Source organism: Pteropus alecto, unplaced genomic scaffold, assembly GCF_000325575.1.
Source record: "Pteropus alecto unplaced genomic scaffold, ASM32557v1 scaffold44, whole genome shotgun sequence".
NCBI classification, from domain to species: domain Eukaryota; kingdom Metazoa; phylum Chordata; class Mammalia; order Chiroptera; family Pteropodidae; genus Pteropus; species Pteropus alecto.
In genome coordinates, this window is record NW_006436812.1 from 1,096,411 (window position 1) to 1,112,692 (window position 16,282).

Here is a 16,282-nt window from a genome sequence, read left to right on the forward strand (position 1 = left end):
AGCCCAGACAGGTGATGACTTATTAGACATTCCTGCCTTCATATAGCCCCAGACGATGTTTTCTGGCAGCCCAGCAAATCAGTCTCTGGATAAATAAATGTGTGCAGCAAGGAACAATGGAAAACAATATTTATAATCCCTAACTCTTCTGATTTATACCTGTGCTTTCTGCATTTCTCCCCATCTCCATTAGAAAATTTTCCCACTACGGCTGTTTTAAGACACCATGGCTGTCTTCTCTTGCCAGTAAGACAAAGAGTCAATTTCAAGGGCAAGGAACCCCACAACTGTTTGTCAAGCTTCCTTTAGACTCAACATGGGATGGGATGGACTGCCATTTTTTTACTTAACTTGCCTCTTAGGTGTGCTGGCTTGTAGATACTGGTGCATGGTTAACAGCATATTTGAAGCAATTCTTTGAGTGGATGATTCAGATACAGACTAAACAAAACCCAAATGGTTTTATCTCTGAACCCTATAGGAAGAAGACATCTTACTTATGCCCTTACTTGGTGGCACGATATCTATTTTTTGTTGAGGGAAAGTTATGTCATCTATCAACGCCCAAGTTTAGGAGTTTGGATCCAGTAAGTGGGCAATAAATGCTTAATAAATCCAATGTGAAATGCCAAATGGAAGTGCACAATGTCCTCTCTGTTTCTAAAATGGAGTGAATCACTGTCCTAAAAGTCATAAACCTGTCACCCTGTCCAATATTTGTAAACGTTAAGTTAAAGAACAACGTTAGAAAGAAAAGACACCACGTTAGAGGCATTTCTGAACCCCGATGCTGGAGTTTGATTTTTTTTCCAGTTGAACTTCAAGTTAATAAACATGTGAACAGACTGTCAATGGGGACAATGGAAAGAAAGCATTCTGGTTGCTTCGTGGATGCAGGGTAAATCCTTAGTTCTTGGCAGGAGAGAAGAGAGACAAGAGAGTGGGAAAAAAAAACCCCGTAGGTTCATTATATTGGAAAGGTTCCCTCTGAAACCTTATCCAGCATGAATCAAAGTGAAAAATCTGGTATCACTGAAACGAAAATTGGATTTAGCTCATAAGCTAAAAATGAGTTTCTCTGAAAGAAAACAGGGCAAGAGCTTTCGAAGCAAATACCAGTTGAGCATCTTGTTGACACATCGACAGTCTTGGCCCACCCACTCCCAACCTTCAGCTAGATTTATGCCCAGAGCCAATTCCGGGGGAGGTTAGTGGAGTAACCATCTCAGTTCTTGGGGATAAGGAGTTTTGTACTTTGAAACTCAATGAAACAGAAACTTTAGGGACGTAACAAGAGACACACTGCGACGGGCTTGAGTATCGAGGCCAAACGACATTTTTAAATGGAAGATGTGTGGGTGTATCAACCAGCCAAATGGGCCATTTACCAAAGTGTCAACTGCTTGCTGTCTCCCCCTCAGAGGACCAGCCCCCACCTCCCACCTTCTATGAGCTTTGCATCCGATGTATTTACAGTGACAAACGCGTGCTCTCCCCCTCGTCTCTTTTACAAACGTGGTGCTTACCTTCGAAAATAAACACAAATGAGATCATCTCACCGGCCCAGAAATCCCAAGAGGAGAAACACAAAACCAGTGGAAAATACTTGAGGGTTATAAACTGCATATTAAAGTTTTAGCGCGCTGGGAGAGATGAAGAGTAGCAGATGCAAAAGCCAACGGGGGGGCAGATTCTGCATCGAAGCCATAAAAATATACAACCGCTTTAATGGGCAATTATTCTTTGCATTTGTGCGCGGGTTTGAATTTGCATGAGGTTGCCAGATGCCCTGGAAAAGGTGATGCCATCGGAATGGAGGCGGGGCTCTCTCTTCGTGCCATTCTTTCTCTTCCTTTGCCCCTCTAATGCTGTCTTCCCTCCACCCCTGGAATATTTCAAGACTGAGAGACAGTCATGCTAATTTGGGGATGAATGGTCCTGTGGGTAATTTACGGTGGGAAATATTTACTTACATAATTCTGGGGGTGCGGGCGCACTTTGAACGGTTCTGTGGGATTCCCCTTGGGGAATCTCCGGTACCACGTGCTGGACCATAAATTAAGAAGGGGCGTAATAGGTAACATACCGAGGCGAAATAAACAGCCAGCTATAGCTCGATTTCAGAGGCACAGTGTTGTGTGGTAAACATCACAACGAAGAGCCAAAAAAAAAAAAAAAAAAAAAAACCCTGGGGAATTTTTTCCAAATGGCAAAAATGTTTGCTTAAAACGGGATCTCAAATAAAGGAACAAAAAAAAAAAAAAAAAAAAAAAACCCTGGTGAATTTTTTCCAAATGGCAAAAATGTTTGCTTAAAACGTGATCTCAAATAAAGGAACATCAAATTGGTTTATAACAGAATTTATATACAACTAGGTCACTATCTTTCAATGATGTTACATGGGAAATTTCATATGATGGGACATATTTAGTTCTAGGTCATAGTAAAAATGGAAAAGCTTTCTTTTTTTTTTTTAAATCAGTCATTTCAAGGTTTGGGTGGAAAATAGGAGGGTTCCAATCATTCAATCATTTACAGAAAGATCAAAAGAGCTATTTAGTTTGTTGGAATCTCTGGTTCTCATATTCACGTATATTTATCCCTGAAACACACATTTGGGATCGACTATTGTTCCTTTTTAAAATGGATGTTGATATTAAATACTGCTGTTTAGAAGTGAATAAATCCACATTTTAGACAAACAGTTCCTTATAGGACACCCTCATTTGAAATGCATTGAATAGGAAAACAAAAATTTCTAATTAATGTACAAGTCTAATCACCATTCTCCACATGGAGGAGTAATTTTTCACTGTTCATTTGCTCGGTTTAATCTCAAAACTGACATAACAGAAATGCAATGTCCTATAAATCTCCGCTCATTTGTTTCTTTAATATTCATATTCCATTGAACTGCAGCTGCTTGTTGCTTCCGTCTATTACAACTTGCGAAAGTGTCGATAAAAATATTATGAAAGACAAGATGTGTTTCTTCTTGGCTACGTGTGCCATTTATTTGGAAAAAGACAATAAATGGCTCGTGGATTGTCCCCCGGCCTGCTGCTTGGCGGGTGATTAGTGATTAATTACCTGGCAGCAAATTGACATGGCACGAGGAAATTGACACAGCCCTGATTAATTAACTTTTTATGGGCGGTAGTTACTCACAAAACATTGCGTACCATAATTGAATCTCTTTTTATAACGTCATGGTACAAAAGTTTTAGTCAAATCCAAATTAGCCCAAAGTTTCTAGGCTGTTATAAGTCTGGTCAGGATGTGTGGAAGGGATTGGTAAAAACTTGAACTTGGAGGGAAATGGACATCTTCTGAAGGGGAAGAAAGATGGTGACGCTGTATTGGCCTGATTGCCCAAGCTGAATTGATTGACCTAAATCTTTCCTGTAGGAGGCTAAAATGCCTCGTTTACCTCCAGCCTCTGGCTGCTGCTGCTCACTTGCTTCTGGCGGTTTTCTGTCTTTTGTTCAGTCTCTACAAGTTGAGCTGATTCTCTCGTTCGAATCTCGGTTCCGACGTCACCTCCTCCAAGTCTTTTCTTCTCAGTTTTACCCTACATCTCCTGACGGTCATCGCTGTCACCTTCAGATCACTCCCTTTGGACCCGCTCCACTCACCAGTCCTTTACCACCTCGTTCGATTACAACTTCATTATATCTCCCTCTGTTGGGTCATCCTGAAGACTTTGTTTTGGTCAATACTATGTCTCCAGCACCTAAAGGGTTACCTGGCCCAAGGTAATCCCTGAAATGTTCATTGATTAGATTGTCGGATAAACTCAGAATGGGTCAGTTACAGAGGAAAAATGGGTGACTGTCCTGGAACCTGTAGGGCTCACTAAGATGCTGTTAACAAAGGACACGTATTCTAAGAGAACCTGGTTTAGCTGGGACATGAGCGATAAAGGACCCTGAACCTCACTTGTCTAAAAGGTCAAGCAGCAATAACTGGAATAATCCAAGGAAAGATACGAATACGGTTGGCAAAATCCCAACCTCCCGTACTGCATTATCGATGGAGATGATGCAACTGTACAACATGACAGCTACTATTTACGAACGCTGGTTGACTCACTACATCTTCACAAGACCACGGGGAGCAGGCATTATGGCTCTCTTCACTTTCCTGGGGGAGGGAAGGAAGATATAGAGCAGCTCAGAAACTCATCCAGGGATCTGAACTCAGGCACCTTGTCAGCTAGAGACTATCATCTTATCTATTACCCACAAAGGCTTCGAGGATGAAGGCATCCAGGTCAGCATGGGGCCAAGACTGTCTCCATTTTCCTTCCCTCTTATTGCCTGTACAAGCTGCTACATCATTTCCCTAAAGCCGTACCACTTCCAAGAGAACCTGCTCCAATTTATCATGGACTGAGTTAATTTTCAGGAGACTCTTTGGATGGCACGCCTCCCTGACACTTCAGTACGCTCCGAGTTGCAGGCAGGGGGTAGAAGTGGAGGAGGAGGCAGGTGCCATTTCTTACGTTCTATATTTATGTTCTGAGATTTCAAGACATCCGAAAGGGCTTCGCTCCTTTTCTGCTAATTGGACATGGGCCACAGGGATCACTACTGATTTATGTTCCTGATAAGAGTCCAAGGCAAGCCGTTCCCTTCTTCACTAGGGTTTATCTCTATATCTGGATATGAGGGGGTGGGGGGAAGGGGGTCGTATATTATCCAACAATGTTGGGAAAATGGACCCTCCCAGTGATGGGGTCCTGGGTTATAACGGTACGGTGCTACACGCACAAACCTAATGACTGTCGAAGTAATGAGCTCCTTATGACTAAATTCAACTAGAAGTTTCTCCAACGTTTGGAAGATCTGAGTAAGAAACTGCCATAATATTTGGGATTGTTATGCTTTTTTCCTGACTATAATCGATTTAATATTGTTATCAATCGTCACTTTACTCACAACTCGGTTAGAAAGATATCGCTTCCTTAGAAAGAAATGAGTCATCTACAAAAAATAAACAAAAAACGAAACGCAATGGACATAGAGATTTACTCTGAAGAGTGATTCCGGTGTTACCAAAGCAGAAATGTTTTCTTACCTCAAAACGAATTCAAAAAGCCACAACAAAACCTGCATGCAATACTCATGCGCATGGATATGCTTTCATCATTCAGATCTTTGCAGCTTCGAATGAGGACAGAAGCCTTGGTTTGGAACTAACGGCCACACTCTTCCTGCTCGCCTCTCTAAGTTAGCGGCTGTCTCTTTTCTCCCAGGTTACAAATGGTCAGATTAATCCAACAGACCCACGTGTTGAACGCCATGGCCATCACATGTGCAGTGATAGGCTTTTACTGCGCAGAGGACATATCCGTGATCTGTCTACTCTCAGGTATTGACGATGCCCCCCGGGGCAGGACTTTTGTAACGTTTCATTCAGCAAAACGAGAATAAATCTCAATCTTGGAGCATTTGACTTGGCAGGACCACGGAAGGCATGTGCCAGGACGCTCTCTGTTGTTCAAAGGAATGAGGAAAACAAAGCCGTGAGATGCCGACGCCTATTTTCATTTGGATGAAGGGATTTGCCATAATCTATTCGTTTGACAAAACCTGTAATAGTGTCGATCTGGCATTTTTTTTTTTTTTTTTCAGGCAGCCATGGGAAAAAAGCAAATAATTTATATAAATAATTACTTTATCGAGTGCGTATACACAGTAAAGTTTCAATTGTTAAATCATTCACGGTCTAGCGGACAGCCGGCTCAAATGGCAAGTTCGGTGAATTGACTCTCCAGGTAGGAAACAGGGCAAGTGAGAGAAATTAGCTTCCCTAGGCTGGGCTGGATTTTCCAGGCTTCTCCAGGGCTGCTGTAGCTCCTGAGCCCGAGGCCCTCAGAGGGGGTTGGCGTGACTCATGGGATGGGGAGTCGATGCCAGTGCATCATCGTTCATTTTACTTCCAGCCATCATTGTAGATATAGCTGGTCGGTCCGTGCTGAGGCCATCTGATTTTCAGAATCAGCTTCCAGACTTGAAAGACTGAGTCCCGGTTCTTTGAGAGATACCCTAAGCGAACCAGGAGGACAGGTGCCATCTGGACCTAGAAATCACCTGCCTGGTACCCAGACTGGAACCCTAAACCCCACATAGAACAGACTGAAAGAGAACCATTCAGAAAGTGGTCCAGTTGTCCAGTCACTAGACTAACATAAACCATCCAAATCGGCTTCTTTAGTGAACTTTCAAGGGGTCCTGGGGAAGATGGCTTCTCAGAAAGAAAGGGAAAGGATCAGCCATTTGGAGAACTGCCAAGCTTCAAGCAGCCTGAAAGGCTTTTTACGCAAGGCTCTTATTTAATGGTCACAGGTAAGTAGGTACCCATGAATATTCATGATACGTCCATGGCAGAGACTTGGCCACAGTCATCCCGCTAATGTAACCATGACGATTTAGACCTAGTCCTGCCTGAATCCAGCTCTTCTCACTGAGTCATGTTGATGCTCAAAGAGAACTTTGTAAAACCAATACTGGAGTCTAACAATGATTTTTGCAAAATGCTTCTTAGACTCCCATAGCAATAACCAAGGCCAGGATGATAAATATCCTTGCTGGGACAGGTGTGCCCATAGAGGTGGTTCTTGTAGGTTTATTTTTACATAAAAAGCAATTAGCTGTCAAGAGCCCAGGCTGCGTACTAACAAAACCCAAGGCGACCGATCCAAACTGTGTGGTGTGTTCCTCGGTTCCGAATAACTGCATTTTGTTAACACTTCCCCCCACCCCCACACACACATCAAGTTTTTTGGCAACAATAAAATAGCTTTGGACAGGACAGTACTTTTACATAAATGAGAACATAATTTAAGAAAATGGGTGGTTTTGGAGTTCTTAGTGAAGCGACAGTTTAAATGATCACTTTGAAACGAGGTATACCCATTTCTTTTCCCGTCAGTGGGAGGCAAACTCAGCTTCCTATCTTGTATCTCTCCACTGAGCAGGGAGAGTCACTTTTGAAGGCCAGGGGAGAAGGGGGCCACCTCTATGGTTGGACACATGCCTATGCAAGTGGCAACAAGAACCCCGATCCTAGCACTTGAATTACGTGAGTGGCATTCTATGTTTTTACTCCCTTCCGAAGATGCTCACTCCCAGCTCTGCAGACTTCCGAGAGGGCTCGGCTCCATTTGCAAAGCCTGGTCCCCTAGGAACTCACAGCTGCTCCATTGCGTCTAGCTGCCTCCCTTTACATACCAGGAATCAAACAGGACCTTATCTTTGGCCCCTGCAAATTTCACGTTCAGAGCTCTGAACTCAGAATAGTACATTTGTCTTCTTTCTACATTAGTTTGAGAAAGCAAATGAGTGCTTACAAACAAACTCTTAAAATAAGCTTCTCCAACCATCGGAGGATGTCCTTCTTGCCTCGGCCAGGGGCCAGTGGAAGGCGGGGCCTGGTCGAGGACTTGAACATGAGAGCTGCAGCAGGCCCCCTTCCTGCTTATCCTCTTAAAAACATGCGAGCATTAAAAAGTACTTCCTGTCAGTGCAATTGCAGGACTCGGGGCGTCCAGGGAATTCCCCCAGAACAACTGCCTCGCTGCCTTTCAGAAACATCTCATCTCGGCCTTGTTCTCTGGCTGTGCGCACACCGGGATCCCAGGACGACGTAGTTTATTGTTTTAATATCTGTCTGACACAAGGCAAACCATTCTCCAGTGACTCCTTATCTGTCATATGTATTTCTGGGAAAGAAATATCAAGACAAATAAGATGTTTGGGGGCACACCACGGGATGAGACTTTTTGCGATCGGCGGCCTTTTGCAGAAGTGAGACCCTCATCTGAAAAAGACGAAGCCACTATTCTGCATTGAGATTAATAACTAAAGTGCCTGGAAAGCTACATAGCGGCTGCCTGCAATGTGGCTTCTTTGCAAATTCTTCCCTATAAACAACTGAGGCTATTCAATGAGTTTTTGTTCTCCCCTGAAATCAGTAAAAAAAAAAAAAAAAAAAAAACAGTAAAAATAGAGTGGTCTGTGATTATTATGATTCAGACAATGTAACCACAGACGCCGAGGAAGGCGCTCACCCAGTTGGGGTGGTAATGGGGGTGGGGGGACTGAAAATACAGAAGAACCTGTTCTGAAAACTGGCGTCCAGGTAGAATAACTATGTTAACATCAAAGCTAGAAGAAGCCTCTTAGAAGTCACCTGTTAATAAATGAGAGACGTACTGGGTCACAGGGAGGCTGGGCAGATGGAATGAAGCAAAGAGATGGTGCTTCGGCGGTGGAGGGAGCATGGTTTCTAGGGTTCAAACGTCAGTAGCGGTGTCGGGACATCTGTGTCCAAGCGTGAACCACCACCGTTCAATCCATCAGGCATAGGCTACATTAGAGGGGACATAGTAGATGTCTCAAACAGCTCTCCTTCCGCAGGGTTGATGGGGGAAACAGGACCTCAAAAGCCAAGTGTTTCTATCTATAGTGTGGAATGATGGTGAAAGCAGTGACATTTAGCTTAGTTCACCCACCAAGAGGTGTCAACAGTGGGTAAGTGTCCTTCCTGTTGGGGAGGGCCTTTCAAATATCTCTATGAGCAATTAGTTTGCAATTCTGAGAACTTAGCGTTATATATCTATTTGATCTTTCTCATCCACAATAACGTAGGCATCGTAGAGGCCGACTTGTGGCTGTCTAGTTCGCAGAGTATTTCACAGTGCATAGAATGGTACATGGCATATAGAAATAACTTGACAAAGACTGGAGGGACAAAGTGATGGCATTGTCAACCTCCTCCCCACGAAAGGACTGATGAGTAGAGAAGAAGGAATTATTTCAGAGAAGGTGATAGACGAGACATAGCATGTTGTCACCGTAATGCGGAGCCCTGGACATAGGAAGAACAAAGCCCTTTCTGATTCCTAATGTGAAGGGTATGGAGGCTGCTGGAGAGCCAGCACTGCTGGGGGTGTGCAGGAGAAGCCCAGGCAGAGTGTGAGGGATCCTGGGTAAGTGGAGAAGTCTCACTATTTACCTCAGAAAAACTGGGGTACGTCATAGAGAAGGCCAAGGGGACCAAAATAAATCCCTCCCAACCCAGATTTGTTTGTTTGTTATTTATTGTGAGAGCAAAACTAAGTCAAATCCATTGTATCTAGACCGAATTAATGTCTATATCCTACCTGAATATCTACTGAGGAGGGTCTCCTCTTTCTGTTCTTACCTTACATAATTTGTTTTAAAATGTGATAAACAGATACAACATGCCAAGGGCACATGAGGGTGCACATTGAAAAGAAGGCTCCTTTTTATCTCGACCCCCAGGTAGCCAGCTACCCTGCCTCCGCCCTTTCAAATGAGGGCCTGACAAAAGGGTCGGTACCCCATGGCCCTTGGTCCAAATCTGGCCTGAAGACTGTTTCTGTAAACATTTCCTGGAGGCACAGCCACACCTTTTCATTCCTGCATTGTTTATTTCTACTTTCAAACTCTAAGGACAGAGCTGAGTAGTCACAACAGAGACCAGATGGCCTGGAAGCCTGGAAATCCTATCTGGCCTTTTAAAGAACAATTTTGCCAACCTGTGGTCAGACAGATCGGATAGGGAAGAACGGCCCCTCCAGAAATCCAGGGATGGGAAGGACAACCTTGGCCTGAATGCAGAGGCAGACAGCTGCTTAGAGGTCCCACTTGGCCACTCTGTGCTCAGACTTGTCCGGAAGCAGAGCACGAGGCTGTCTGCACCCAGTGGTGGGTCCATTTAGAGACTAGTGAGATGGAAGGCTTGGAATTCAGTTAGGCTGGGTTCCGGGTTGATCTAGCGGGGTGACACCGGACAAGCTCCTTAATCCCTCTGATCCTAAAGTTTCTCATGTGAAAGGGGGCATAACGATCAGGCCTATTTCACAGTTTTGTGAGTATTAAGTGAAAATGTTCATAGGAGGGGCTGGTAGAATGCCTGACATGTAGTAAATTCTCAATAACCATTTATTATTATTATTATTATTATTATTATTATTATTATTATTATTATTTATTATTATTATTATTGTATCAGGGCTGGAACTAGGGTAGATCAGTTAACCATTCACCTTGGGTGCAGAATTTAAGGGAGGGGGCCACTGAAAAACCCAGTTATCAAGAGAAATCATATTTTAATGCAATTTTTTTAAAAATTAAAATTATCGTAAAAAATTCCGTGATGAACGAATCGTCAAAATTTAATAAAGAGGTGCTATGCTGAGTCATACTGGAGCCTAAGGCAAAAGAAAAATTAATAATACTCATCTTGTCTTTATAGAAAATTTCGATACTTGTTCATCATGGATTTTTTTTCCCATTAACTTCAATTTTTGGAAATATTGCGTTAAAAGATTGTTTATCTTGATGACCGAGTTTTCTGGTGCCTCTTTAAATTCTGTCTGAGTGAGTGCTCACTTTCTTCATGCTCGTCCCAGCACTGGTTATTAGTCTTTTAAGCAATCCTTCCAGAAACTATTAGAAACAGCCTTCTGGGAGGCCGCTACGAGCCTCTGAATTACTGGAGAGAGGAGGAAAAAAGGCTTTTTTTAAAGCGCTGTATCAGTAACACAATGCCCTGTATGTGCACATCCTATTAACCGAACTCAGTCTACCGATGTGTTCTGTATTGGGCAGAAGAAAGAGGATGCCGTAAATTAATCAAGGCCGTTGTTTTAATTACAGAAACTGATGGAAGTTCTATCCATTACCTAAGAGTAGAACAGTGCGGTCCTGATTTATGCATGTTCCTGCCACTTAAATCATTGTTTTATGAATTCCACACAATTACTTCCATAAAATCCGCAATCAATATATCAATTAAAACTGTGCCACTACCATTTGCCCTTGAGTTTCACAAAAGTGAATAAAGAAGATGATTTTGCATTTTGATAACATTTAGGTTCCCGAGCATTCGCTTATGAGATCAGATTTTTCCCCCTAGTTGTCAGAAGTGAAAATTTAGGGGGAATTAACACTCATCTTCCTTTTATTTTATATTTGTCCCCTCATGAACGGAAAGTTCCGCCATGCCTTCCATGTTAACTGTGTGAAAATGCACTTGTTTGCATTGATAAGCATATGGAACCATATAGAAATGGCTGCTGGAAAATGCTTTTCTAGCCCTTGACAAATGAAACTGGCACTTCCGTGTCAAGGTATTTGCCGTGAATTGAATCGTGTCCCCTCCTGCCCCAAACTCACATGTTGATGCCCTAACCCTCAACTAGTACTTCGAGACAGGGCGTTTGGGAGATAATTGGGCTTAAATGAGGTCATGAGGGTGGGATCCTATGGGCGGATTAGAGCCCTTAGAGAGCCATGTAAAGACACCATGAGAAACTGACCATCTATGAGCCAGGAAGAGAATTCTCACCAGACCTGACAATGTTGGCACTTTGACTTCAGCAACAAAAGAAAAGACAAATATATCTGCCTATATATTAAAACTGTATACTGGAGCAAGCAAAATCAAATGGCCACAACGGGAAATATGTCGACAGGTTATTCTCCCTAATGAATAGTTATCTCTGAATGTGAATGAAAAATAAAATGAGAAAAACTCACAAGAGAAACGGCCAGATGTGTATCAGAAATTCACAAGGGGTCACGTGCAAACGAAAATTAAATTTGGGAAGGATGACGCCTTTCACTAGGAGAAAGGCAAACACTAACTAGAGACAACTCAGATGTTATCTGCCATCCATCCAATTTGCCAAATTAAAGAGCAAAATACACGGGCGTTGGCGAGAATGCTCGGACAGAACCAACGACCCCATGTTTGGGAAACTGGGTGTGGCATTTGAGGGGTATGTGTAAAAATGGTATTGGCCGCAGCCTTTATGGAAGGGATATGAAAATGCAATCGGTTAAACTACTGTGGAAAGAGAATGGTTGAATGAACCGTGGACCATCCACACCCATCCACACATGTGGAACAGTAAGAGGCTGAATGGGATAAGGTCACGATGTGTTGTGAAGTGAAACAAAATATGATTAAGATGTGTCATGTGAACATACTATGTGCGTGTATACTCCCCTGTGTATAAAATTGAGCTAACAGCCCCTCCCATTGCACGTGTGCGTGTCCTTCTTTGCCTTATTATGAAATAAATGTGGACAGATACTTACCAGAGAGTCAATAGGGGATTCTTTAAGGATTCGTGTTCCTGGATAAAGTGGGGATATTATTCCCATGTTATTCCATATGTGTGTGTTTTTGTGTTTATTTGCATGATTATAGTGAGCACGTGTCACCTGGGTAATCTAAAATCAATTCACGAAGTTATAAAGAGAACAAAATAAAGCTGGTCACGTACACCTGCTTTTGGAAAATCTACTCCATATGGAAATAGGGATGAGCGATAGCTGGCTTTGCTAATCCAACTTAGAAGTGGACTTTCCCATTCCTGGAACCAATGATTTACCTCTTGATATTTCAAGGAATCAAAATGGAAGTAATGTCTTAACTTGGAAGAGAGGGGATATGTTCTTGGCCTTCTTATTTCTCCCTGGAGCCATTTTTGATTATTATGCATTCACGGTATGCGAAAGGCACTAACAATAACGCAGCGGTGCCTTTTGCCCAGGACAGGGCAACCCTACAAACGACTGGCCCTCAGGTTGGTGGGCAGCGAGCAGACCCACCAGCCCTGCCTGCACTTTCTCCAAACCTCGCTGTTCAGGGGTCGTATTTTCTACTCAAAGCAAACCTGTGGTTAATTTATTAATAAAAAATTATTCAAAAATAAAACGATTTTATGAGTTCAATTTAGTTGATTAAAATTAACGTTTTAAGACAGCAACAGTAACATTAATATGGTTTTGCCTTTGGGACAAGGCGATCTTGCAGAATTCTCTGGAGTTTTGCTCTGACTTCTTTTAAGTTTGATAGAAAGTGGCTCCATTTGACAATCTGGACGAGAGTGGTTTATTAGGACATGTAAGAGAATACGTGATGTCTCATGACACACTTGACCTAGGCCTTCACGGCAGGATAAAGTGTAGGGTAGAAGGAGGAACTGGAGTCAGCGGGGCGAGATGGGAGAAGCTATGGGGTTAGGTTGTATTGACCGAGAGCCCTGAGTGAAAATCTTTCTCTTAATGAGTTCGTGTCCTGGGTCATATCATTAGGATGTTTCGCTTAAAGGGAGAAAACCCATTATGCCAAAATGCATCTTAAAAAAACAGATAACTTCAGTAGGAGTTATTTTCATTACTGACTAATTCAGCAGGGTTCCTTTAAAAACCATCTTCCCTACTGCATTTAAGGGCGTTATTTACAGATGATTAGCTATTTGGCTAGGGAGAGGGACAATTTAAGTCTAAAACATTCAAGGCCAGTTAAAGATGTGTTAAAAAAAAAAAAAAAACTCAGGAGCAATCATGGAAGTCCGTAAATACATAGAATCTAATTTACAAAAGTGTAACTTATACACACCTTTCCTCAAGGGCACAACTGTTCCCCCAAAGTGAGAAACATACACTTTCAAGTTAAAAACCAGGTGAATCCTAAACAATTGCTGAGAAGGAAGGGCACCTCAGCTTTGGGGAAGAAGGCTGGATTCTTGGAGAAAAAGTGGTCACACCGTTCTTATATCAATCAAAGGCAAGACCTGTGGCTCTTAGCCATGTATATGTCAGACCTGATGGAGAAAAAGTATCTCAGGTGACTGTGTGTACATCCCACGTGTATGTGTGCGCACACACGTGCATGTGTAAAAATGACCCTTTACGTGCTGGCCCAATTGGTCCAAATTGGATGTGATTTTGCATCAAAATATACACCTTAATCTGGACGAGAAAACCCATGTGAATGTGGCCAGAAGCCAGCTGACTGCGCACAATCGGGCCCCCGAAGGCATTGCTGACTTGGAGAAGCGTAGGAGAAAGAAAGCCTCAGCCATTTGTCTTAGGAGAAGTGGATCATTTTTACACTCAGCACCAATGCATGGCCTCAGATGGAAATAATCTAAGGGACCTCAGCTATTCAAATGGAGCGGGGTGGGGGTGGTCTCAGGTTGGTTGCCATTCTAAAATACTAACTGAGCTTGTCAGTCTGAATACCATTGCTTAAAGAGTCCACCATGAAGACTCTTATTGTAAGAAACTAGTTTTTGTTTTATTTTGCTATGTGACAGGAGGATTAGCTATTAATTGTTGTTTTCTTTAAAATTCCTATCTATGGGGACACTTATTTTCTTTATAATTTTTTAAAAATTGCTATCAACCCGAGTACCCCACAATGGAGGGATAGATTAAAATATAATATCATTAAACAGTAGACTATTATGAGGTCATTAACACATTTTCCTAAAGCGTACATGACATGATAGTAAGTGAAAATAATAGGGTGAAAAATGTGTAGATAATATGATTATGCAATTTAAAAATGAAGGGCGTTGGACACATTATATGGTTTCTATAATTATTATACATTTTTACTCTTAAATTTAGAAAAAAGTATCATTATAAACAGCGAAGTGATGTTCTCATTTTGTATTTTCAATAATAAAATGGATCCTTTAAATCAGAGATCAGCATGCTTTTTACAGAAAGAGTCAGATCATCAAGATTCCTAGGCTTTTGCAGGCCACCTAGGTCCGTTTCACATGTTATTTTTGTTTTTTGTTTTTGTCTTTATAATGCTTCAAAAAATCTAAGTGCATTCTTAGCGCCTAAGCCTTACAAAAACAGGCAGTGGGCTGGATTTGGCCCTTGGGCTGTAGTTTGCTGATAGCAGTCTTAGATGATTTCATTTTCTCTATATGCTTCACCTATTATACTATGGAGAACTTGTGACATATTTCCATGCTTGCCATTTATGACACACACTATCTTCGAGTTGCTTTAGAAGAGCTGTACCAATTAAAACTAGTCCTTTTTTGGACTTAATTTAGTTTGTTCCCTTCTGAAAAGGAAACTGACATATAAATACAGCCTAGGATTATAGAAAGCCTCGCTGTCCAATATGGTGGCCATTAGCCTCATGAGGCTAATTAGAATAACAGTAATTAAAATTAAATACAATTAAAAAGTCAGCGCCTTGGTCCCAGGAGCACGCCTACTGGATTGCACAGACACAGGACATTTCATCCGAGATGCTTCCACAGGACAATAATATTAGATAAAAACAAAAATAATACTCTGGAACTCAACCCAAATCTTTTTCACAAAATATTATAGAGGAGCGGGAGGGACCAGCACAACGGGATGACAATGAGATGTGGAGTCAAATGGAGCCAGAGAAGAAGTGGAGGGTTGAATAATTTCCTCAAGTTCGAAATTTGAAAGACCAATCTACCCGTCTACTGGCTGTGTGATCCTGGGTGAATCACCCCACCGCTCAGTGCCCTGCATTTCCTTGGCTGTAAAGCAAACATTGTAATACCTACCTGGTACAGATTTTGAGAGGATTAAACAGGTTGAGCGTGTGAAAATGCGCCATGGCATTCTAATTCTAGACGATATAGGTGCGTGCATTTACACTGACCAAAATGGAACAGTTTTCAGAAATTCAGAAAGAACACCTTCTGGCCAGTAGGGCTAGATTTTGGCTTCTTGGGGACCTTGCATTTCATGAACGTCCAAACTGTTTTTGGGATTGTAGCGTGGTTAGGAGAAGCAACCAGTCTGCCTCCATGACCCGAAGCCTTCAGGGACCCTCATGTTTCCCATAGTTATTATCTTTTGGGGTCCCTGTCACTGCTTCTAACTTTTGCCCCACAGCGAAGAGTTTGGTTTGTCTCAGCCTTTGAGAATCAAGATGTTTGGTCTTGGTACACGGTGACGCTTCTCCTCTTAATTATCATGAGCCTGTGGCCTCCGCTGTCCACCACCCCCTTGCTCCAGCCAGTCTCACGAGCAACCCTCCTCTCCCCTGGTCCACAGACTCACTTTTGAGCCCTGATCCCCAAAGAGGAACCATTTGGGTAGTTATGGCAATGTCACAGGGTGTACACACACTGTATGAAATAAGGGACGAGGTCTGGGCTGTGTCAGGAGACTCTAAGGAGGGGTGAACCAGCCGGGGAAGCGCGATATAATCAGCAAGCACTTTCGTCCCTGCTCTGGGGGGCGGAGTGGGCGTGGGGCATTCTCCAGAACCCATCCCAGGCAGAGCAATCCTTGGTTTTTCCACCTCGACACTGTGATTTAGCTTCCATATCTATTTTTGGTTTCCTCCTCATAGCACCTGATGGCTAGAACAGCCTTGCAAACAAGTCACTAGCCACAGGCCAGTATGAAAACTGCGCTCACGGGAACCCATCAAGCAC

At 42.6% G+C, this 16,282-nt stretch overlaps 1 protein-coding gene across 2 annotated transcripts in view; it reads right to left on the bottom strand.

Annotated features, from left to right (window-relative positions):
* Positions 1-16,282, bottom strand: part of RBFOX1 (RNA binding fox-1 homolog 1) — a 345,800-nt gene that overhangs the window by 61,727 nt on the left and 267,791 nt on the right. The gene's annotated exons all lie outside the window — the stretch shown is intronic.